At 41.5% G+C, this 27168-nt stretch overlaps 2 long non-coding RNA genes across 2 annotated transcripts in view; both read right to left on the bottom strand.

Annotated features, from left to right (window-relative positions):
* Positions 1 to 27168, bottom strand: part of LOC145448503 (uncharacterized) — a 224735-nt gene that overhangs the window by 3343 nt on the left and 194224 nt on the right. The window lies entirely within an intron of this gene.
* Positions 4781 to 5467, bottom strand: LOC145448859 (uncharacterized). Its single transcript, XR_013918043.1, has 2 exons — positions 5252 to 5467; positions 4781 to 5169 (listed from the first exon to the last, which is right to left on the bottom strand). It is a non-coding gene; the product is annotated as an uncharacterized LOC145448859 (long non-coding RNA).

Raw genomic sequence — 27168 nt, 5'->3', positions numbered from 1 at the left:
TAGGGCTACTGTCATGGTCATGAAGTTGGCCCATTACTGAAAATGAATGAGATGCACAGGTCATTGAAAATATATTCTTCCTGTATACACTGTAGTAGTTTCTTGTCAATGTTATTGTAATTTTAAAGCACTGAGAAAAAGGTGTTAAATATTATTCAAAAATATCATGGAAGTGATAATCATTCACGACAAAATTTTTCGTTAGCGGATGCGATCGCGTCTCTCACACAAATCACCAATTTGATGATCGACAACCGCTTACGGTACCATATTTTACATGGGTACATATATTTTCACGGTAATTCGAAAAATGGTAACTATAAATTGCATAATTGTAGCAGGGGCCCCCCTCATAAAATATAAGTAAGCTCTTATAACGCGTGCAGAAATTTAATTATCGACAACTGTTTACAGTACCATATTCTACACGGGTAGGCCTGCATGTATTTTCAGTTATTCGCAAAATGATAATCAAAAATTGCGTAAATGTAGCCCCCCCCCCCTCATAAATCGAAGTAATCTCGTACAACGCGTGCAGGATTTAATGATCAACAACTGTTTACGGTACCATATTCTACATGTGTACATATATTTTCACGGTCATTCGCAAAATGATAACCAAAAATTGTGTAAATGTAGGAGGGCCCCACCTCATGAAATCTAAGTAAGCTCGTACAACGCGTGCAGGATTTAATGATCGATTTAGTGATCAACAACTGTTTACGGTGCCATATTCTACATGGGTACATATATTTTCACAGTTATTCGCAAAATGATAACCAAAATTATGTAAATGCAGGAGGGGCCCCCCTCATAAATAGAAGTAAGCTCGCACGCACAACGCGTGCAGAAATATAATGATCGACAACTGTTTACAGTACCATATTCAACATGGGTTGGCCTGCATGGAATTTCAGGTATTTGCAAAATGATAACCAAAAATCGCATAAATGTAGGAGGGCCTTCCCTCATAAAATAAAAGTAAGCTCTTTTAACGCGCGCAGAGATTTGATGATCGTCAACTGTTTACGGGACCATATTCTACATGGGTGCATGGATTTTCGCGGTTATTCGAAAAATTATAGCGGTAACGAAAAAAATGAGAATTATGATTGACCCGACCTCTTTTTAAGGTACTGTACCATATTCTTTATGGATACAAGGATTTACAAGGTTACTTAGAAAATGGTAATAGTTAGAAAAAATCGCATAAACGAGAGTAATTGTTGGTTAAAAGCGCGTAAACCGGAGAAATCGTTGGAAAAAAGCGCGTAAACCGAGGAGGGGGGGCCCCTCGAAAGCGCGTAAATCAACCCGGGGGGGCCCTGGGCGACCGCCCACCTCGCCCACCCCAAAAGCCACCACTGAATACAGCAATAGTTGCTTCATCCGATAAGTTGTCAGAAATTCATTCATTTGGACATACCATGCTGATGCGTGCTTGCCATCATTCATGCTTATTGTAGGTTATAACACTGCATATACATACTAGCTCTACGTTATTACCATTCACCAAACCCAGCTATTCCCAATTCAATGCAATTTTGCTAAAAACCTATATTTTTCAACCCTTTTCCATAAGAGCTCATAGTAAGCTTGCCCGGGCTTGTTCTTTGTTTACATCCTACTGCAACCTGATTGGTTCGTGTCAAAGGTCACGTAAGTGTCTATTGAACGCCACGGCTATACTGTACGCATGACTGGTTTTGTAACCAGATAATCCGGAGTCAATATGGCTCCGTAACCGAATGGCTATGTTTGCGTGCGATGATGTAGCTATGTACGAATCACGATGTTTGTGTATTGCAATATATCCTGTGAGGATGTAACGATGTTTACTTGTCACTCAGCTGAAATAGCGATATAGTGAAATGGTAAAGCGTCCTGCTTCTTGATCGGTAGGTCATATGATCAATTCCCGGCCATGTCAGACCAAAGACTAAAACACTGGTATCCGTGGCTATCCGGCTCAACGTTCAGCATTCAGGGATAGCATGGTTATCGCATCTCAATCGCCAATGCATCTCAATGGTGAAAACGAGAATAAGTCTGATATCTCTCTCCCCCTCTCTCTCCTCCCCTCTCCCTCCCCTCTCTCTCTCTCCCTCTCTCGCTCTCCTTTCTCTATGCTCCCTTTCCCTTCTTTCTCCCCCTCTCTTCTTTCTGCTCTATTCTCTATCGCTCCCCCACTCTCTCTCCCCTATCTCTCTCCTCCCCTCCCCTTCCCCTCCCCTCTCTCTTTCTCTTTCTCTCTCTCCTTTCTATATGCTCTCATTCCCTTCTTTCTCCCCCCACTATTCTTTCTGCTCTATTCTCTATCTCTCTCTCCTTCTCTCCCTCATCTCTTTCTCTCTCCCTCTCTCGCTCCTCTCTGTCTCTCTTTCTCTCTCCCTCTCTCTCAGTGACGATGATGATGATAATTATGATGATATCACTAAAGCTCAACGTGATACTCTTACTTGATAACCATAGACATGGGTCCTTATCATGTCCCATCATGGAAGTTTTTGTCATGTCAACATGAGATTTTAAAACCATGTCGGTGTTTTCATGGAATTAACATGAGAAAGAGGAAGTCATGTCATTTCCATGATAAAATCCATGTTTATTTTTTACAGTGTGGACCCAAACATGATCACTACAGGAGTATATACCCAATGTGAGGTGTGATCCATCAGTGACATGGGGTCAGGGAAGGCAAGCGAGGCAGTTCGTTACCTGTCGCCAGGATGAGTGAACGAAAATTGAGAAAATTTCAATTACCAATGGTATTTTCTATCGCTGTTAATGAATGACTGAATTTTGAACATTTTCCTCCCAAAATTAGGCGACTTGCATATTTATTATTCGAAAATGCAGCCCGATCCGATAGGTAAGGCTCGGACGGGCCAAACTTCGCCATTGGTACCGCAATTCATCGTAAATAGCTTAGAATTTATAAAAACTGATGTGAACTGAATGCAACTGTTACTCTGATTCCGAAAATCTAAATACCTATTGACTTCCTAATTCTCAAAGTTTCGGCGAGAACATATAATGTTGCGCTACACGCCTACATTTTATCGCTGGTATTACAGAGCGACTTACCAATGAATAACGTGGATAGCTTTGGCGTTGTTTGTAATTGTGAATGTCACTTCCACGGCACTTCATTTCGCGCCGAAGATCAGGAAGACGGTGTGTATATTTTTGATAACTAAGTTGTCATTCATGGACATTGGGCATCGCCATGTCTGCTATTCTCTTTGATCAATCAACGTATCGTGCAACCCAAGATTTCGAGTCGGGTACGTCGAATTCGCGAGTGATATTGGTCTCCGGCGCGACAGTAACTAAGATTTGGGAATTTTGAAAAGGGCTGCCCGAGCCCCTAACCCTGAAGACGGTACTGACTGTATCTCTCAAAGACATGTTTATACGGTCACGAGAATAATTATTCTGGCCGTGATGAAAATTTACTAACAAGTTGCTGCAATATTGAGCAATTCAGTAAAAATTTATATATTTGGCAAAGAGCCATATCTCATACCCAAAAGAGCCATATATGGCTCGCGAGCCATAGATTCCCGACCGCCGACCTATATGAATATACAAGCTTGTAACATAACCACTTACGTAAGTTGTACATAATGTGCAAGCACACCAGCTGCTTGAATTACTTCATTACTGACACAGTGTGGATATGTGCGGACCGCGAAAACACGAGTAAGAAAATTCATCCGGTGATGACCAATTTCTCCCTGCTCTGCTTTACCCTTAAAGGGTCACTGCACTCAAAAAATGATATGGTCTCAAATTGAAGGGCAAAACGAAAAAAAAATTTTGGCCGCAGCCGTTTTCTTCAGAACGCCACCGTAATGGAGCTGCAATTTATTGAAATTCCCAGAGTTGCACCCGGCTGCAGCTGTCGCGGCTCCGGGTAATTTCTTAACCCGTTACATGGCACGATGACTTCATCGTCGCACTTGCTCGACGCGATTACGAGGACGAACTTTAGATAGTTGTATAGTTGTCAGTCGATGTTATGAAGGACTCATGTCTTGCACACCAAGGCGGCGCTCAACGTACGGTGTCAGGTCAGGAGGATTTGTGTCTGGAGCTTGTCATGACTCTATAGTATTTGCCAGTTGAATGATACTGAGATGCCGTTACAGTTGTATATTGATGCAGATACAGCTGTCATTTTCAAGATGTACTGCAGAACATGACGATTTTCTCCTACATAACAATCAACCACATGGTCCTGGCATAAGTCTTTCTAACAAGTGGGTCCTAGAACATTTTGTGTTGTTTAGTATTGGACCTATATGTAAGCGACAGGGTCTTGGGACTTATGACATGGTTCCTGGATATAAACGGCAATTTCCTGCATTCTTTACCTTTTCTCGCATGCTTTTATATAAATGCCTACACTTTATAAATTGGGAGCATTATACTCTCCGTCAAATATATATGCTGCTATTACTTTTCAGCATTTTTTTTATTGCTGCAATATACTTTGATCAGCATTTTTTTTTATTGCTGCAATATACTTTGATATTTTCCAATTGCAGACAATATCGCTTCGTGTCTTATTGATGGCGACGTTTTGGGTAGCAAAAACAGGATGGACTGTATGTCGGTTTCAAATAGCCGATAGAAAACGAACTGTGATTGATAAGTTGATAACACTGCGGCTACTAAGTCGAAATCAGTTCTGTTACTGTATTATTGGACAGTAAACTGGAACTGTTTGCATTCTATATTCCACGAATGGCTGCTTTGCCTGATACATCACTACTTTGCTTACTCGTTATTTATTAAAATAAATAATAAAAAAGAAACGTCCGATGACTATATATAGCCCACTTTACAACGGGGCAGTCAGGCAGTGTGGAAGAATGAAATTGAGCTAGTAAGCTACGCAGCACTGCACCACATGCCATTAAACTCGAAGATAGGGATGTATTGTAAGTAAGTCACGTTCTAGAACGACGTTTTGAAAGTAATTCCTCTTTAGAGGGGGCTGGTTCTGGTGCAATGCTGACTGGATGCACACTTCTTGAAATGTTACTGGGAAAGTTGATGCCAGTGCGATTCTCAGTAGTTCGCCTCAAAAGCTCTCTCGCATAGTGGTTCGTCTTCTTTTCATACATGTTTTTCAAGATCCACTCTTTTGCTGACCTGATCCTAAAAAAGGAAGGCGTGAATTGTAATGATCTGACCATGCTCCGATAACTGGTGTGCAGATGTGATGAGTCATAAAAATTACCAGTATGTTTGAACGGAGTCATCTGCTCCAAATCCCGGATCAAACTTTTATTTTCTATCAAAGATTTCAATGCTTTGAAACTAGGAGATCCACATTGCAACCATCTAGTTCTTAGGCACTGATCCCCAGTCAAAGTGCCATAGCTGCAGGAATATGTCTCCCCGTCAACTGTCCACTCATGTTCGCCGGTGATGCAGAAGAGATAACCATCTTCTTTTTCGCACCTGCAATTGCATATTGTTATATAAAAAGCTCCTAATATGTGATGTCAGACATAGTTGATATGTAGACTTACACTGCTATCTTGACCACAATACTGACAGCACCACCAAAAGTGATTAGTGATGCTTCTTGTCCATAGTAGTAAGTCTTCCCATACCTTTCTTCTTACCCAGAGACACCAACTTTTTTTCAGTCCTGAGAAATGGTTAGTAAGGCAAAAGAAGATTCAAATAATAACAGTATTCAGTTACCTTTGCAGACATGCCACATATCAAACTGGTGATTGATTGATGGATTGATTGATGGATATTTATCCTTCAACAATTTCCTGATGCTTGGTGCCCGGTCAGTCACTACGGTTTCAATCGACAAACCTTGAGCAAGTAATGCATCCAAGGCACGCTCCATACCAACTTTTTCCATTGCAACACTGCTGGAGCACTCCTATGGCACTAAACCACTGTCGTCTAGTACAATTCCAGAAGGAATTTTATGAGGAGTATGCGATTCGTCATTCCTTTTGACATCACACGATGTAGCGGCACAACTTCTCCATGTCATTGCAGCTTGCTATAATGTCAATGTATATTCTATACACTATTACGAAGACTCTGAGTAGAGCAAGACAATACCGTAGACAAGTGCTTTTCAACCTTTTTGAGCTCCATTCGTACTTTTTTTTAAAAAAACAATTTTATTCGCACCAGCCAGCTGGAATTTATTACACAAAAAGAAAATGAAAAGCTTATCACTTTTTGTATTTGTAAACCTTCCTGTAGGTACAGAGCATCATTATTTCACATTTAGTGTATCGTATTGCTGATTAATCAAATACTAAAATCACTGCAGTAGAAAAATCAGATATCGCACTTCCGCTTTTCTCAAGGTCTTCGTTGCTTTTTCCGCGGGTATCGTGCAGTGATTTCTTTCGAAGCTTAAAGGGCGAACCCATGAACAATATTCACTCGCAACAATATCACTTTTCCACTAAATCGACGTATTATGTCAACGCTATATGAATGTGTGCCGAAATTCCAATACTTTACATTCAAATCAACACTGGCATCACACACTATTTCCTACAAGGTAGGGTTATCATATTTTGGATTCGGGAAAGGAGGACGTTCGCACAAGTACAAACCGTCACACAGGTTGAAAAGCACTTTATGCTAGCCGTTTTTCAGGGTAACAGTAATTTCTTATCCACAACACGAATACCACCAGTCAGGGTTCCCCATGAACATGACAAAATTCATGACATTCAAAATTGGTGGTTCGGGTACTGTAGGAAAATTCATCATCCCTAACCAAAATCCAACGGTACGCAAACCTAACCTGAACCCACAACTCCGCAGCTGACCCTAAAACATATATATTCATTATATTGTAATCTTACTAATCCCCAAGCCATAATTTTAAGATACTCTCAAACCCTCATCTTACATCTCCAGCCTGAATGCGAAATCAATTATGACCGCTCTGAATTTTGAAATGTTCAGGGGGCACACTGATTGGTGATGGAAATGTTTTATACATAACATAAGAATAGGACATGATCTATTCCTGCCCTCAAGAAATAGAATACACTAGGCCCGATTACGAGAAAAATCTAGTGACTGAATATCGTCCGTGGAACGCCGTATCTACACCACCTTGGCGTGTAAGACATATTTGCTTCAGAACATCGGCTGACAACTATCTGAAGTTCGTCCTCTGCGTGACTGCGTAATCGCGTCGAGCAAGTGCGACGATGAAGTCATCGTGCCATGTAACGGGTTAAGAAATTACCCGGAGCCGCGACAGCTGCAGCCGGGTGCAACTCTGGGAATTTCAATAAATTGCAGCTCCATTACGGAGGCGTTCTGAAGAAAACGGCTGCGGCCAAATTTTTTTTTTCGTTCTGCCCTTCAATTTGAGACCACATCATTTTTTGAGTGCAGTGCCCCTTTAAGCTTATATAATTCCAGATGAGTGATATTACAATATTCCTTCGATGAAATGAAGAGAGAGTATAACAACAGCGAATCAGAAAAGGACACTTTGGTCAGATGCAACAAGAAGACAAATAGCGATGATAGCCTTTGCGTCAATTTGTAACATTTCAGTTTTCATCTGCCAATCCATCCCTGGGACGTTTTTAGCCAGACAGATGAAGGCGAAAGGCGGCGAAACTGCATACGCAGCTGCGATCATAAACTCTTCCTACCTTGCAAAAGCGTTGACCAGTCTAATATTTGGGAATTACAAATCGGAAATGTCGACCAAAAAGTGCATATACCTTGGACTCCTAATCGTTGCGATTACCCAGAGCGGCCTCGTCGCTTTGGACTACTTGGGTGATGTTTCGCTGTAAGTCATTGGGGTCATAATACGAGCAATACAGGGAATTGGTTTGGCGTTTTACAATGTCGCGATGCTGGCTCTATTATGGCAAGAATTGCCGGACCATATCGCCACACTCACTGGCATTAACCAAATAACTTCTTCCGTTACCTATTTCTTAGCTCCGGTTATAGGTAGTCAATTATACAGTATTGACAATCGTATGATGCTACCGTTTGTCGTGAGCGCTTCATTCGCCGGTGTACTGACCATTTGTGGATGGGCTTTCCTTCCAGACGAGGTCAACAAAACGGAAGTGTCAAATCTTCGTACTTGGAGTTATATTGTGAATCCGAGAGCAGTGCTGGCATTAGGATTGGCTGGGGTTACCGGCGGTTCAATTGCAATATATGATGCGTCTTTTACGTCTTACGGTCAAACATTGGGTATTTCGGTTGTTATGATAGGTTTGATGATGTCAATCTCCGACATAATCACTATAGTATGGTCTTTAATCATGCTTTATCTGTACGATATCAAACATATTTACCGCCAGCTCGTCATGATCTGTTGTTTGCTAGGTCTGTTCGGAATCAATTTCGTGTTTTCGGCGGATAAACCGGCATCAGCGTCGCTGTGTGTAGCGATCAGATTTTTCGAATTATTTAATATAACGCTGCAAAATTTCGCCTTTGTCGAAATGATTTATCAAGCATCAGACGAAGATGATATTAGAAAATCTGATAATACCTTTCGCGACAGAATATCCGGGACCTGGTTCTTCATGCTATCTTTCTCCAAGTCCGCTTTCGGAGTGTTTGGAACTAGCTTACAGACTGTGCTTCCGTATTATCTATCTCAAACGGTGACCGCGCTAGTTACTTTATCGCTCGCGTGAGTAATTTCGCTAGCTTTATTTGGCTGTCGATACCTGTGGAAATGCAATCAAAATTAGTGATCGACTGATATTCAATTTTCAAGGCGGTTTCTGTTGATAAATATTTTGTTAGTAGTGAAGCCCGTTTCCTCGGCAGTTTAGAGAGGAATAAAAGTTGGAACCTCTGATTAGATTGTCGTCTCTACACACACTCTATCTTTAAAAATTTGCAAAGGTACATAATTCATAAATGAAGGTGAACAGAAAGGTGGGGCTGCATATACATTTTGCTTCAATTGTCAATTATGTTTTTACATTGAGGGCGAGTGGTTCATATTATATCTCGAATATGCCGGTTCGCGGAATTTTTGGTATTGTCCAATACCTGAATATGAGTATAAGTATATTAAGTATATATATCGTCAACTGCAAGCAACTGGTTCACCCTTAATAACAGAATTGTGTTCTATTATTGTTCACGCTGATGGTTCACATTCCACTAATTAATAATAGTTATTTTATAACGGTGAAGTAATGCATATGTAACATCATGGTAAATTGATTAATATAATGACTCAGTGATTGCATTGTTTTGTCACAGTCAATTGGCTACTGTGAGCTTTTTTCGTGGGAGCTGGTAGAATGTTCGTCGTGTTTCTGGCTACACGTGGTATTGAGTGCGCGATTTACCGCAGAACGCTTGGGAATGCTTGACAGCTTGTGTACAGTCACTGTGTAGTTTTACTTGTAGTCAATGTTCCCTCTAATTTTTGACGAGTCGATCTGCGAACACTCACCAACTTACTGCGTAGAGCCTTGGACATCAGTGCGTAACGACTGAAAAAAGACCATCACTTCGGATTTTTTAGCGCAACTTTAATTATCTGTGCGCAGAGACCTTGTCAGCACTGCGCATTTGCGCACGTGCGCAACTTAGAGGGAACATTGCTTGTAGTGTAGCGTAGTACGTATAACTGTGTGAGGTACTGATTGCAGTATTTGGTTGCAAAAGTTTTGGCTCGTAATTCAATTCGTAACTTGTATATAGGCCTACTCCAGATGTACTTGCTGGTGTGCTGGTAGCGGGTCGCCGACGTTTCGTTCCGAACCGAAACACAACGACGTCCCTGTTAGGTCTATAGCACCGTATCAGGGTCGCTACAATTTGGCGAGCACGCCAGGACCTCTCTTTGACGGTGATGGTTGGAAAGATATGGTTTGGAAGGCATCCGGATCGAAGCAGTTGTGCTGTGGGGATGATAACCAGTATTTTTCAAAAAAGCCAATTTTATGCAACAAGGAACATGATAAACGGATGGACAGGATGTAGCAAGAGTTTAAAAGGAGCATGGAGAGGGAGCGACACCTGGGGTTAACTGTTTTCTCTGGATTAGATGCTATCCTTGGTGTGCTGCTACCGGTGAGAACGAGTCTTCGAAGACAGAAAACTGGAAGTGATGGCTCAGGTTCTCTGAAGAGCTCACGTAGAGAAATTGCTGCAGAGTCTGGTGTTACCAAGTTTGTCGGGTTGCCACGGAAGCCGGGTGGCGGAAAGCGAGGTGTCATTGGCGGAAAAGACAGATTCAGGGAAGCCGGCGTTTGTGAAATCGAACATAAATGGGCTGCTGATGGAGTAGTCGTGGAAGGCAACGGGTCGTGTTTGTCTGGGGCTGAGCAACATCGAGAAGTCTGTCGCGGAGACGATGACAGAAGGAAAGCCGATACAGCTGCGGTTGAAGCTGTTTCCACGGTACTGTCGGTGCTGGTCGTGGAAGGCAATCAGCTGCGTTTGCATGTGATTAAGCAGCAGGGAAGAGTCGGCCATGGTGATATGAAAAGCGGGAAGGCTGATACCGCTGCTGTTGAGGCTGATTCGACGGTACGGTCGGTACAGGTCGTGGAAGGCAATGAGCTGAGTTTGCCTGTGACTGAGCAGCAGGGAAGAGTCGGCCGTGGTGGCATGGAAAGCGGGAAAGCTGAGACTACTGCGGTTGAGGCTGTTTCAGCAGTACGATCGGTATTGGTCGTGGAAGGCAATATATCGTGTTCGCCTGGAATCAAACAGCAAGAATGTTATTGTCACGTTGGTGTTATCGTGGCTACGTGTGAGAAAGATGTCGGTGTATGAGCGCTATGATGGTCATTGATGTCGACCTGAAACCTACGGGTGCTTCCTGAAGAAGGGTCGGAGGCTGACTGTAATTGGTGGAGTGACGTGACCGAATTGTGGAAGTCGGGATGAACTGTGACGACGACTTCGCAATGGACATTATCCCAGCAAACAATTTACAGACCAAAGATGTAGAAAAGTTGTTCTGATTTGGTAGATATGAGAGCTCAGCGGGTCAGCATAAAGGGGGATTTTGTGTTGACTCATTAAAATACATAGAAAAGACATTGAACTAACGTAAATATTACGCAGATGCTACCGCGTTTTCTCATCAGCGCGCGGGATGTAGATACGCTAGTTAAAAGACCACCCTGATACACTCCTTCCTGCTTCACCTATTTATGCGTGCCTGATCATAATAGCATGCCGAAACATATGCAATGGTATCCACTACGCAATACCTTGTAATATATAACGATCAGTAAACAGATAAGGACATGCAATGAGTTGGAGAAGCGAAAACAAATTAGAATTGACATTCTTGAAAAAGCCAAGACAACTAACAATACATTAAAATTAGGATTAAGAAACATAACTGAGTGGATAAAATATGTCTCTGCAATGAGTTATAAAATTGCATTCAAGTGTAGGCAAATACAAAATATTAGAGTTACTATGACAAAAATGCAGCTTACATTGAAAATAATGATACATATTAGAATACAGCACATGAAAAGTTGACTATAGTCGATCGACCGTGCCAAGAGCACCCAAATTTCAATATAATATCAAAAAGTACGAAATTAGATACTGAGGTCAGCGGATTGCATGGATTTAGTGACAGAAAGGTTTATGTATCAGTTATGGCACAGTGCACTTGAATTAGGTTGGAGAGATACTCAAGTCTAGAAAGTGGAATGATAGTCTGCCTGGAAAGCTGAAGACCTAACAAAATTGTGTACAGAGAACAAAACATTTGAGTGGCTGCACTGGTATAGACGAAAACAAATTATTAGAATTGACAGTCCTTAAGAAGCAAGATAACCAACAATAAATTAAAATGATAATTAGTGCAGTTTCCTAGGCTGTAATGATACTCCGCCAAGGAAGTAATTGACCTAGCAGTATCTGGTACAGAGAGCAAAACGTTATTAATAAAGCGAGCGAAACCTCCGACAAATGATACAATAAAACATTAGAATCGACGTCTTGCTAGAAGCAGAATAACTATCATGAGGGGTCAGAGAACAGAAACCCGGAAAGTGACCGTCCGAAAGTACTGAAACTGGCCGAACAAATACATGATCACAAACAAATGGTATTTTAATCGTCAATATTGATACCAAATGACACCACCGCGACATTTGACAAATACTGCGCCGGAGTCAACCAGCGCAACCTTACATAGGCGCTAACCAAACGCCACATTAGTTTTCCGATGTACTACTTAGCGCTTCGCAGATGGAAATACGCATTAAAGCCAACGTACGCGATTTGTCACACTCTTGCTATTTCTGCTCGTTATTTCTCTTCGTTCCTCTTCTCTGTCGCGTCCGCTAGAGAGAAACAGTCGGACGAGGGTAAAGATCGTGAATTCCCGGCTTATGGGTGATTCTTCTTCCAATTGTCAGCACCTTGAAAATTGAGAACACTGTTTGTTGCAAAATGCATGACAATTTGCAATTGACAGCATTCTAATTATTCCAGTTATGGCCCGTGAATCGTTAGAAGTGCGGTAAACATAAGATTTATTATTATACTTCAATCACAAATACAATATCTAGCAATAATTAACATTCTATATGTTGATCGAGTCCCAATAGATGAAATATGTCAAAGAATTTGCTCAAATATTTTGTAGATTTTGACAGATTCCGAAATCTTCTCAAAGTGCACCTTTCAAAAATTTGATTTCAAGACTCCCAACATTTTACTATTCAAAGTTGGATGGCTTTAAAAATACAAGCAAACAGTTTGTATCTCAATTGACAATTATGCAGAGAACGCTGCGAGACAGGTCAGTAGGCCTACCCTAAAACGTTTCTCTGACACCCACATTGTTATCGGCCTATACAAATAAATATTGGGCATTAGGCCTACGACTATCACGCGAAGCATTAAAGAAAACAGTCTGCAGTTGCTTAACCCTTTCAAAATCGGGACTTTTCCCCGAATTTGAATCGGTTCACCATAATTGCGATAAAGTCAAATATATACGCTTAATCGAGGCGTGTTTGGTATCATAGTAACGAGAAGATTGCCCTCTAGCGTTTTACGCCTATGAAACAACTATCCGCAAGAGGTATCAAAGTGCCATGGTCTGCTGAAGGGCGAAAAGAGTCTGTTTTGATCAGCAGTTTTGTTTTTATGAGCGGGTGTGAACTCTGGTAGCCTCGTTCTGCGTTCTCGAACATAACCTACCTCAGAGATAATGATATTCTCTTTTCAACAAAACATCACTCGATGCTCTAGCATCATTCATCTCGTTTTTACGTAGGAAATGCTGACTGACTGTTCAGAATTTCGGTAGGCGGACGGCGATGCCGGCTTATCACGGCTGAGTGAACACGGCTGGTAATAGTAATTACACAATACCTAGACGCTGTGACTTTTGCATTTGTCAACTGCTGATGGCTAAGCTATCAAGCAGTATAGTAATTGTGAAACAAAGCAATATGACCTATTGTGACTCTTTGTATATAAGCTACTTACATGCCAAGTTTACTGTGCAACAACATGCCAGCCGGCCAAACAACTTGCTTCAACGTCCTCCTGTGGTAAAATTTATAGTATTCATACAGTCTGCGACGTATATTTGTAATTTTGGTTTCAAATATATCAGTGGATCAACGTCTTTCCATATATTACCATGGGACATGTGCTCTACGTACACAGACTGTGAAATAGCCGTATATCGATGGAGAAATTAACACATAAAGTTGGCTGATGTATTCAGTAGCGTCATAGGCTCAACCATTTTCGGCCGACCATCTCGTGTAAAATCGTTGGTATGAAAAAAAATATTCGACTTATACATATAAACCTGGTATCATATGAATCAGAAGATTGCTAGCTTTCCCTACAAACCAAAATGAAGCCGCTAGGACGTGTACAAAAATGAAGATATTGCCCGATGACCGCTTGACCGATTCCGTATACGGAATCCGATTTTAAAAGGGTTAAGTCTCACAAAAATGCTGAATCTACACCAGTGCGCTATCAATTGGAGGTTCGCAAATTTAATCGTAACATCGAGGCGATGCTTACATTTACAATAAATACAAAATATGCAATGACTTTAAATTGAAGGTTCAATACTACTCAAATTTGAAACAACGCCAACTATTTGAGAATACCCCGACTATCATATCATAGTGATACGACGCGAATTTTGGACGCATGACAATCACACGAAGCAAGAAAAATACTCTGTAATTGCTGAACTCTCACAATGTCACAAAAATACTGGTAATCTATACTAGTGCGCTATCAATTTTAGGTTTGAAAAGTGCACCATGATACAGATCCGATGCTTACATTTACAGTAAATACACTATTTTGCAACACTGGAAGGTCCAACACGACTGAACTTTGGATCAAAGCCCACAATTTGAGAATCCCGGCAGTATCATATCATAGTCATCAAATACCGGCACGAAATTCACAACATCGGTCAATAAGGCATACGGAACATTCATCTATATCAGTGGTTCTCAACCGCCGGTCCGCGACGACATTCCCGCCGGTCCGCCAGACATATTGCAATTTTATACCTTAATTTCAAGATGTAATGTTGAAGGCTTGTCCATTGGTAAAATAAATAAAACATCAAATTCTAAACTTATTCAGAACTTCGTGAGGTAAGATTAGGGCTAGAAAAATGTTCGATTTGACTTGAAGTTCAAGACATGTCTTTTAACGACATGCGAGCGACAAGTACAAAACAGATACGAGCTGACTCATCGCCAAACAGCGCAGTTTGCGCGATCATTCGTTTTCGATTCATTCGTTTTGTGCAGGACCATCCCAAACCGCCCAATTGGAGAGGGCCGAACTTAAACGGGGCCCAAAATTATTTTGCAAGTGAACACATATCATAGCGTATTTTTTTAAAAACTTTTTCCAACATTTCTCAATTTCTTTTCGCACTTTGCGCGATTTAGCGTCACTAAATGTCTTGCTTATTGATGAAATTCAGAATCTACTCCGTTCTACCTACGGCTTGAGATTCTTATTCCTTACACTGGACAAACACCAGTCCAACACACACAGCAGAGTATATTACAGCGGACCTGTTCATACAGCGAGCGACGTATCGTACTACCACGAGGTAATCCAGAATCAAACCAATTATACCCGAGTATCAAAACATTAACTCGAACACACGAGAAACCAGAACACTTTCAATATGAGTCATTCACACTCCTGCAGGGAGACCAGTGCTTAGCTAACAAAGTTCCAGAATATTCCAAACACAAGTACAGTATACAACGAATACACAATATGTACAATGTATACAACGGTTTAACAATGTCTCATGTAACATGAAAATCATCATTTTCAACACTTATTAGGTGACCTTCTCCCTGATTTATAGAAATAGGCATTTTGGAGTCAGGCCATTACCGTGCCACGGCGTAATAACACATAATGAAGTTTTAGCTAACACGGGACTCAGAAATGTGTGCCGAAAACTCGCCAGCGAGAAAACCGAATCAGTTATGAATGAGCGAAAATATTCGCTATAGGCGTGATTAAGCTACGTAGACCAGGGGTGGCCAACCTGCGGCCGTGGACACGTAATTCAGTTAGTATGTGTTGGCGGCCATCGACATGCAATTTGAATTTACGAATTAACTCCCGGTTTCTCGAGAGATTTTAATTAATCTTGAACCGCGCGATTCAATGTGACATCGTTTTCTTTTTAAATATAGTAGCGTCCTTTGCAATCAGATCCCTACAGTACAGAGGCGAACAGCAGAGGAAAATGATGCGCTTCATATCGAAATACCAGCTCGGAATCGTGTGCTCCTCCTTTTACTGACAATCCTGATGGGAGGTGAAAAATAACAGCATGTAACAAAGTGACTAATAACAATTGACCCAGCCGAAGTTGCATCATCATTTATAACTTGCCCTAAATTTTCGAAAACACCCCCTCCATCAACTCTACCGGTGAATCAGATCACATGTGTTGAGAAAGGATAAATGTTTCATCAGTAATATGTAAAACTAATAATAATAATGACTAAATTCCTCAGCAGCGAATCTGAAAATTTTTTCACGCTTTGCGCGACAGTCGACAATCCCATGGCATGACCACTGACCACTCGGCATTTCGGTGCGTAGAGTAAGCCTATGTCATTAAAGTGATTAGTACTGAGTGTACCGGAAATACACATAGACAGTTTAACATGGAATGCGGCCGTAGGCTACATGAGCAGTCGCAATGCGGCCGTGAATGGCAATAAGGTTGGCCACCCCTGACATAGACTCTCTGCTTACACTGAGTAGAAGGAATGTGCTCACAAGTACTGTTAAAAACAGCCACCCAACTGTGGGGTCTAGGGGCGAAGCCTCCGGAAGTTTGGCTCATCGCCCTGTGGCGGCCCACGACCAACGTTTTTGGGGTGGGCGGACGAAGTGCTTTTTCGGCCCGGATTTGCGGATGGCTGGTATAGCTGCTGTAAGGTGTCTCAGTGCCGCGCATTTTATTCGTAGTTGCCAGAGTGGCCTGCGTCTGGTGATAGTGAGCAATGAGCGAGGTAGCACGACATGGTGCTTGGTTCGACTCCGAAACGCGTCTTTTCTCGATATTGTCAAAGAGAAGAATATTATTCGAGTTGGCGTGGTCGGTTAAACCAACGACCTCCGCCGCGAAAGACTGTAAACGACTCTTGGCGGTAGCACGTTTATCTGGACAAGACAATTATACCTCGACTCAGCAGACTCATGAAGATAATAATTTATTACGATCAAAACCTTCTAAAAGTCACTCTCTAGCACTATATATTTGCAAAAAACGGTTGCATATTTACATTTCGGCTTCATTTCAATTTCCGTAAGTTCACCGGTCCGCAAGACATTTTTTGAAATTTTACCGGTCCGCGAAGTGAAAAAGGTTGAGAACCACTGATCTATATTCAACAAATGGTGTGACATATGGCCTGACAAGCTAAATATGATAATCAACATCACATCGGGTGAATTTAGCAAAAAAATTGAATCATTCTGCTATACGCGTTTGGAAGATTTCACTATTATTCATCACAAAATTTGTACTTGTATCTCCTACAATATCAATCCCTTTACCAGATGCAGTGGAATCATGAAATAACACTTGAATGTAGACGTTATCATCATTACCAGGGTCTGGTCTACTTCCCTGCCCACGACGAAAGCTGTTCCTGTTGTGAATAATATATCTGGCTAGCCGGGAGTCTAAAATGTATATATTAGAAATATTCGGCCATACCTGCTTCCTCTGTAATGTTTTGTACTCGTGGAGCAGTCTTTTTTCTTTCCAGTCAGAGAGTCTTGCTTTTGCAGGCTCTCAACTCGGTTCTGTGCGATCTCTGGAAAACATCAGTGCTGCTGTTTCTGGAATCGGAAGCAGTAGCTAACATTGGATATGTCAGATAGTCTCCCACATGTTATGATACAAGGCTGACATAAGTATGCAATTTTTTCTCACCTTACGTGGATAAATGTAGACGATCAGCGATTTCAGCGGCACACCAAACCGGTATAATGCATTCACTCCTTTGCCGGGCATCATAAACTATTTAATGTATGTAAAATGGCTGTAGCTGACACCCTGCCACAAAACAATGTTACAAATAACTGAAACTACGGTATTATTGTTATGTACACCGAAACAGATCAGGCGAAATAGAATAGACGTCATTCTGGACGTGTTTGAAGGAAGCCAGTCAGCTCTGGCCTCCGTATACCACATGCAATTACTTCGAAACACCAAGATACCTCGCAAGCTATAAATAAGTATATGCGGTTTAGCTTTACCAGTGCCTCTGTCGGTAACAATTCTGATCGGGTATTTACAATGCAATAAAGTACGCAATTACTCATACAACTACAAGAAGTGTCGCTTGTGCTACCTTCCAGAGATACAGAGAGTGCCAAGAAATTTCAAATCAGTCACGCATCGATGATCATTGATGACGTTGCGTACTGTGAACCTTTCCAAATATAGTAGTATTTACATGACATTCACTAGTTATTTTCGAAATAAGGACCCATGTCCAGTGTACATACAAGACAACGAGTATACTTATAATGAAGGCCGTAAATGAAAAAAAAAAACAGTTCGATAGATCAATTCGAGTTTTCACTGTTTACAGCCGTATGCAGTGAAACCAAACATAGTAACGATATCTAATGGATCCAACGAACTTATGAAATGTGAACGAATATCACCGAAACGGAATTATTCCTGTTTAAATGTCACCCAAGATTATCCTTTTTACATATTTTAGACATACCCTTGCAACAATAAAATCGGGACCTGATCGGCACCATCCCGCATGGTTCTTTTATGGTTGTGTGTTTGCTGGGATGGTCAACGATATTTCATTTTATTTAACGGAACGTCGTGTAATAGGTCGTTTCTGTGTGTTGGTGAGCTATTTGTTAGCTGGCACGTGAGCATGGTTGGTTGCTTTGTAGGTCTTGTTTGTGTGATTGAGATTTTTTGGGAAAATCCAATCAAGAAAGGTAGTGTAACGTAATAGCAATTGATTAATGTAATGAATCAGTGATTGCATTGTTTTTTCACAGTTAATTGGCTAGTGTGAGCTTTCTTCGTACAAGCTGGTAGAATGTTCTTCGTCTGGCTTCACGTGGTATTGACTGCGCGGTTTACAGTAAGTAGCTTGGGAATGCTCGACAGCTAGCTTGTGTACTGTGTAGTTGTGCTTGTAGTGTAGCGTAGTACGTATACCTGTGTGCGGTACTGATTGGAGTATTTGGTTGTGAAAGCTTTGGCTTGTAATTCAATTCGTAACTTGTATTAATGTATATACTCCGGATGTACTTGATGGCATGCTGGCAGCGGGTCGCCGACGAAAGGGGTTCCGAACCGAAGCACAACGAAGTCCCTGTTAAATCTACAGCACCGTATCAGGGTCGCTGCACAGTGCACATATATCGATTTGGTGATAGATCCAGGTCACACATTGCCGCGCTGATTAGCGCAAACAAGGGTACTAATATATGGAGCACACAAACGACCATGCTGGGTGACATGGCATATCATATGGGTTACTTTCCATCCGTCAACTCATTTTTTATTCTTGTCTTATAGGAAACACTACTTGTAGTTCGAATCGAAGTTAGCATCATCAGCTATAGCTTGAATGCCTGTACAGTACAGTGTACATGTGCTCAAGTAATACCAATTGTAACGTACGTTTAGTCGTTGCCTAGTCAACGACCATACGTTATATTTGGATTGGATATTTGGCTGTATAAGTTTGGCTCGTCGAGAAGCTTGCCAACTCGGTCGCAACCCTACCTTGCTTGTAATCACTTCCTACCTATCAAGATCTACCCTTGAGACCCTGTCAATATAAACCACTGGTTTACAGATAGGAAAGTAATTTATTGGCTAACTAAGTTCACGCCAATTTAAGATAGCAGTCGCAACAGGTCAATAACAGTCAACTCTCTAGGCTAATCTAATATCTAAATGCAATAACAATGCAATCAAGTACGCCCTACTCCAACAGAACAATGTCAAATCACAACTTATTCTCCCTAATTCCTAACACTAATAAATACAAATCACTCAATGAATCACATGAATAAGCAAACCACTGAAAAATAAATGCCTCTGAAACCACGGGGGCAAAGTCGTCACAATGGGCGTCAGTGAGCGTGATGGCTCATGTGCAAAACGGACAATTTTTCGTGTTACACCAATGAGTTCACACGTTTTACAGGTGTATACCTTGTATCCACGGCATATTTCCTGCGATGCTAGACGACTAGTATTACTTTGGGAAGGCTTGGAGATGAGGACTCGATAGCCTGGCGGATACTTTGCATCTCCATCTTCAAGCACCTTCATATATGGTATTGCCAGCAGTGTTGGGATGACTCGTGTCACCACTTGACTCGAGCCGCTTGGCAAAGATGACTTGACTTGACTCGGCGCTTCAGAAATATGGATTGAAACGTGACTCGGAGCAAAATTCACGAGTCAATTTCAAGTCATCAAGTAAACGGTGTAGATTAAATCACTGTATCTTGTGTACGTTGGGATTGTTCGCGATACGCCGCTGTCACTTGTCCGAGTAACCAGTCAGTCACTGATTGTACATTCCACTGATCCTCCATTGTTCCATCACAAATAAATTGACCGCAAACGAAATGATCGTAGCTTACGCGGTAGTACTACACTCTTACTTTGTCTGCCGAAAAATATGTGATGACCAGTGTTATTACACTATCTGCTTGGGGAGCGATAGACTATAGATAACTAACCTACGGATAGATACGCAACACCCGTCGTCATGCTTGCTTGCCCGGAGGTATTTACTGCTGAGCAATCTGAACGCAACACAATTGCTAATCTCATGGCTGACGACCCGCGCGCTTAAATTCAATAAAGTTAATCTTATTTGAAAGCTACTGTCGCACTGATTCCGAAAATATACATTAAAATCCAATCAGGGCAATGGAACTCCCTTGAAATACACCTCAAAGTCTGAAAATCAGCATTGTTCTAAACAATCGTAGAGACGCAGCAAGATGACCATAACAATGGCCCATGCGTAGTTGCGGTTGTTCAGAACAATTCCGATTTTCAGATTTTGAGGTGTATTTCAAGGGGGTTTCATTGCCCTGATTGGATTTTAATGAATATTTTTGGAATCGGTGCGACAGTAGCTTTCAAATAAGATCAACATCATTGAATTTAGGCGCGCGGGTCGTCAGCTATGGGATTAGCAATTATGTTGCGTTCAGATTGCTGAGCAGTAGTTTCCTCCGGGCAAGGAAGCGTGACGACGGGTGTTGCGTATCTATCCGTAAGTTAGTTATCTATAGATGGACTCATACCACGATACCAATGGACAGCACCGTAACTGCCGCACCCCAAACCCCCCGATTGGGGGGGGGGCGAGCTCGAAGGGGGCCCAATATTATTTCGTGAATTAGCATAAATCATAGAGTATTTTTTGAAAATTTATGCAATTTTTTCAAAAAATTTTCCGCGCTAGTTGCGCGAATTCAAGTAGCCATTTATCTTTCCTATTGGGTATCTTGCCATTACCGCGCCACGACCCACCAAGACATACAATCAAGGTTTAGGCCATATAACATGCGACTCCAAGAAGTGTGCCAGAACGATCGGCAGCGAGAAAACCTTGGCCGAAAGGGTCTATGCCCTTATGCTGACCAAAGACTTCGCTATATATACAAAATACATATAGGTTTAATTGTCTATAGGCGCCTAAATGACTGGCGCCGAATGTTCCTATCTTTGCAATCTGAACCTCACAAGACAAATACCATCCCGCTGGGAAAAATTTTATGCCAGTGAAGAAATACCAATTTGAAATCGTGTGCGTCTCGTAGTTTAGAAGCCTACGTTTGGGCGATTCTATATTTTTTGATATAGCAGACTGGAAGTCACGAAATAACATCATGTAACGAAGTCATATCAACGGGTCCGCCCATCCGAAGATGTTTAATTATTATTTACGGGCCTTCCCGTTTTCAAGACACTTCACTCAGCTCTACCGGTAAATCTAATTACGTGAGTAGAGAGGACAATAAATTGATAGCGTAATATATATGCAATCGCCGATCTGATTGACCGATTTTATCATAAATTATCGAAAATTTTCGCGCCTCGCGCTGCGTCACAATACAGTACAGATGATTTCGTGACAAACGCGAACAACGTGATGGAGGGGTCGTTTCATCACCCTATGGTAGGCTTACCATACGTCCTTTTTTAAGAGGATTTGTCCTCTTTTTTGACTTTTTTGAAAGTGTCCTCGGAGGACGCCCTTTTGTCCTCTTTTTTGAGATTTTGTCCTCTTTTTTGAAAATTTAGGTCAGATTTAGAGGAAATCGCGAGTGATATGCCGGAAATTAGCGCAGAAGTGAAGCTCCGGCGGGTATTACGGAGGGAAAAGTGGTGATTTAAGCCCTGAGCGAAAAGAAGAACTTTTTTTTTTTAGTCATCTACCTGGCAAGAAAAACGTTATTTTGAGCTCTGAGTGGAAGTGATGACCTTTATTTTTTTTAGTCAACCGATCACGAAGTGGGAAAAATTTACCGGTTTTTGAGAATTCTTCTCCAGTTTTGCATGTCTGAAATTTCTGAAAAAGTGTCCTCTTTTTACATTTCCAAAATATGCTAAGCCTACCCTATGGGAGCCCAAGACCCACGTTTTTGGGGGCCTGACGAGGTGCTGTTTTGTTCCTACCAACGGGTATACGCCCGAAGATGTTTAATTATTATTGAGTGGTCCTACCTTTTCAAACACACCACACTCAGCTCTACCGGCAAATCTGATTACGTGGGCAGAGGGTAGATAAAAATTGATGAAAAATATATGCAATTCCCGATCATACTGACCGATTCAGTCAAGAATTCTAGAAATTTCTCGCGCGTCGCGCGCTTAGGTGACAAAAGCTGATTCACTAAACAAACTCCCCAGGCCTGTCGTAAATAGCGGTAAAGAGGGTATCGGCGAAGGGGGGTCTGGGGGCGAAGCCCCTCAGAAGTTCGGTCTATAACCATATGGGGGGCCCACGGCCAAAGTTTTGGAGGGGGCTGGCGAAGTGCTGTTACGGCCCTGCCAATGGAGGCAAACTCCAGCAGCAGTGAGCCATACGTAGGCATACAAAACAGAGCGTGGCTGAAGAGAGGCAATGCACAAGAATGGAATTCGTTTAAAAAGTTTTGAGAGTGCAATTCAGCTAAACATTCTAAAGACTGATAAAATGAATTGCCGTGGTGCACAAGCAGAGGTGGTCCGTGTAGTCATCGTTGCTACTCAAACATATATACAAGTAATGCCGTCAGTTTCCAAAGTATAACTGGAAGCATTTAATCCCAAGACATGTGAAACAAGTGAAAGTAGATTTTACAAATACTCGACTATACCTATAATAGCCAGGGTTGCCATACCGTCCTTATTTCTAAGATTTGTCCTTATTTTCAAGGGCCACGTCTTAGAAAACTCAACTGTCCTTATTTCTAAGAAATATCATTATTTTCGACTTCCGTCCTTCTTTTGTCTTATTTTCAACAACTACAGTACTTCGATTGTTTTCCTCGGGAATCTGTGTTGCAGAATATTCTAAAATTATGCTTTTGCGTCGAGATTTCATGACATCATAGATGAAAAGAACTCCCGTAGCATACACATCACATGATCTGACTTCTAAGTGGTGAGATAGCTAGGGAAGTGAGTGGTATAGTAGTTTCGGCTGTACCAAGCTATCGCAGCGGACGTCATTTTAGTATAGTGAACAGTATAGCACCACGTTTCAAGTCACATAAGATACCCCATACACACATATGAAGTGTGTCATTATGATTGATTCGAGCCAGTCGATGAATAATCTTTTCACAAGTCGATCAACACCAACGACCACAGACTACTAGGCAGCTGCTGCGGAGGGTACCTGATCATTCCATACTGTCAAACACCAGCAATCATTCCTCTACAATGAATGCAAATTGCAATTGTTGAAAGCAATATCCCCCGATTCCAACATCGCAAAGCAGTGTGCTTCGGCCAGGACCAAGACTACAAGCATTGTTACCGGAGTTCTTGTTCCATACGCTTAAAATGATTTTATCTAAACTTTATGTATAGCCTTTTCCCGTCTTGGTTGACTTCTATCAGAACGAGGTGAAGAAGTTTGGTTTATCACCCTATGGGGACCCCAGACCTATGTCTTTTTTAGGAAAGGGCTGCCGAAGTGCTGTTTCGGCCCTGAGTAAAGGTAAACCTACATCCATGAAGCCGGGGCCTATACGATGAAGCACTTTCTAATAACAAGGAGTTGCAAGAGCAGGTTGTTTCTTGCGAGAAGTATGTAATGGGATATGCCAAGGCTCGTATAAACACTAAGCATGTACAAAATTGCTTTTAATGGTAATTTTATTTTTCGACTGTCCTTATTTTTGGGTCCCTGTCGACGACAACCCTGCCTATAGCTGTAAAAAGTAGATTTAGTCTAATTGTCACGTGCCTTTCAGATAATAATTCGGAGGAGACTACTTTCAAAGTACCTATATACAAGTTCGTGACAAATGCAAAACCACATAGGACCCTACAAATATATATTTATTTACTGTAATACAGGGGCTGCCCGAGCAGTTTTAATGACAATAACTCCACCTTTCATAAAAGTTATGCTAAATTCTACTTTCTACTTTTCAGAAACCAAATTGAAAAGATTAGTTTTGACCAAAAACTGTTCAAGTTGACATAAAAGTATAAAACTTAAAATTTGAAGGCGAAGCCTACTTGAGTACTCCGAAAATATAGAAGTATTGCCTCGTCGACCATCACTGCTCACACCGCATTAGCAATTTAGCATTTAGCAAGAAGAGTCACTGTCGTCGTTTTTATGTTGTGTGATTATAATAACTAAACAAGTCTATGCTAAAATCGCCTCGACTCTGCCATATGCTACCAGTAGTGGGCAAACAGCGGCTCGCGAGCCGCATATACGGCTCTTTCAACCTTTGATTGTGGCTCTTTTGATTGCACAATGTACATGCATTTCCACATTTTGGTAGAGAGGTTTAGCCTGATTATAAATTGATGGATTTTATCAAGTATTAACAATACGCGTATTGTCGTCATGTTGTTTCTTTGCTTATCGTTTACGCAAGACTTGTGAAATTCAGGGGAAGGTGGCAATACAGGGTTAGAACTTTGCAATTGAACTCTCGAATTGAGTTCACAGAAACGTTTCTACCGCAACAATGGATTCCTGGTCATCAATCAATGAAAATTAATCAATAGTATTTAATTGCGACATCGCAAGTCACAATCATTCCCAGGCTAGCAATGGCGAATATGAATACGGCTCTTCCCTTTCTTTCGTTTCGTAAAGGCTAGCAATAACTGCTGACTTTGGCCAAGAAAATGTCGTCGAGATTACCTGAAATCTTTCAGCACTTGGAGGAACTGCTCCGCACTGCTTAGACGTTGAATCAGCCTGATTTCAAACACCTTGCAGTACCGGTGGAGACTCATCGTATCTAGGGCTGGGCAAAATCGAGTACCTGAGTGATTCGATTATGAATCACGTATTATGCGTCGAGTCGAGTATTCGAGTATCACTTATTATGACGTCACATCAGAATATACCATGTCAAAGTTCAAATGTGTACCTTTTATGCCACCACAAACAACATAATGTCTGCTATCGGTCACATTAATGATACTTTGGTATTTTTTCGACTATACTGATATCATTTCACTTTGTGACAATGTTGTGAGATGATCATGACTTCAAAAATGTGTTATTTCCAGTAAGGTTCGTAGATTTGTACTATTTCTCGTATGCTGCGACACGGCCAATCACGGTTCCAAAGGCTTCTTCAGTAGAAAATAGTATCAAAACTATAATTCTCGTTAGTAAATTAACTTTTAATTGCGAGGTGCGTATAATTTTAGTACTCAAAAAAATCATCTTTTACTACTCGACTCGAATCATCAAAATTTATACTCGATTCAGATTCGAGTACTCGAATCATTGTGCCCAGCCCTAATCGTATCCCCACAACCAAATAAAGTTCATTCGATAGCCTACCGTTCGTTGTGACGTCACAAATCCGTATTTTGAATTTTCGTGTCGTGGCTCTTTTAAAGCTAAAATTTTCGATATGCGGCTCGCGCATGAAGCAGGCCTGCGCATCCCGGCTATATGCGTATATAGTAACGATACACACTGGTAACGGCGCGGACAAATGTTACGCAATATTATCTACGCATTTGAATAGGAAGTAACCGCAGAAGTTGATAAAACCTGACCTTGGAATCCGATGGGATACTACAAAATATTGCGTTAAATCAGAATCTCTCCCATCGGAAATGAGCTCTTTCGAATGCCATTACCGCATAGTGCCAAAAGTGGTATTTCAAAACATTTTGCGGCCTGACGCAATGGCGCTTTGACCTAACGTAAACTCTCGTAATTCGAGAACTAACACGACGTATCGCAATCAACGCGCTCGTTAGTGGCGAGATACTGTATAGTGCAGTGGGTCTTAAACTTGTCTTCAGCGCTCCCCAGGGAGGATTTGGATTTTGAAGGGGCGGAAACGCTCCGGGGGCAAAATGGGAGGCGCTGGGCTTAGGGGGCGGTATGGGTAGCGCTGAAGAAAAATGGCCTCGCAGTAGATGGAGTAGTAAGGACATATGAATATAAAGTAGTACAATAGTTCTATATATCCCTGAGTTCTCATTGCAAACTAACAATCGACAAAATCGGTCAAATCACAACGTTCTTCGTTGAGCTCATCGCGAAATATCCACCGACCATGTTTCCGTGAATGCAGTGGTTTATTTTAATTCATATAAAATGAATTTGGCGTACTTTTGGATCGCCAATTCCCCGCTATAACACTCCCGTCACGCTAGCTACTCCAAGTTGTTTCGACACCTTCCAATCTTTTCATTGCATCGCAGTTTTGTGGTGTTTTGAAATGATACTTATACTGGTAGCTCGGGTTATTTTCCACAAAATGTTTTGAACTATAGGTATTGTGTCCTGGAGCGCACTGCGTGTCGAAATCGAAAAGGCACTGTAGGCTACTGTACAACTATTGAGAGTGATGCTATTCGTACATTAAAGATGTTTTGAAGCTTTTTGGCCGAAATGATTAATTGAGAGCTACAATATTAAATTGTCAGAATATATCTTCATCGTATCATAAAGGATGATACTGCTCGGTTTTGTTACTCCCATTCATGTTAAAGTTAAGAGCGTTGGTGGAGTACTAAATTATTGTGAGCAAATCTCTACCACATTCTCAGTTGATTTAGTAGTCATACAAAGCAATAAAACAAAACCCAATACAATTACCTTCCCCTTATTGTCAATCGCAGAGGAGAATTCGGGATGTGTACATCGATCTCGAACAAAATGCTACGGGCGCGTAGGCCTTAGCCGGTGCTGTTATAACAACCTGGATTTGATCCCGAAATAGCACATACAATAATACCGTCAATTAGTCGAGTGGTCCACTAGTGATGTCCAACCCGAAACCGGACTTCCAGCACTTACCCATTGTTTTTACTACATTCCTTAAAACAGGGGGCGCCAGACCCAGGCAATTTTTGAAACGAGGAGCTGGAGAAAAAAGGTAAGCGGTGTCTTATAA

This window comes from Botryllus schlosseri, chromosome 10 (assembly GCF_051294905.1).
Source record: "Botryllus schlosseri isolate E-star chromosome 10, Bs_hap1, whole genome shotgun sequence".
In the NCBI taxonomy this organism is placed as follows: domain Eukaryota; kingdom Metazoa; phylum Chordata; class Ascidiacea; order Stolidobranchia; family Styelidae; genus Botryllus; species Botryllus schlosseri.
The sequence above is the reverse complement of the archived record's forward strand: the minus strand, read 5'-3'. Positions and strand labels throughout refer to the sequence as shown.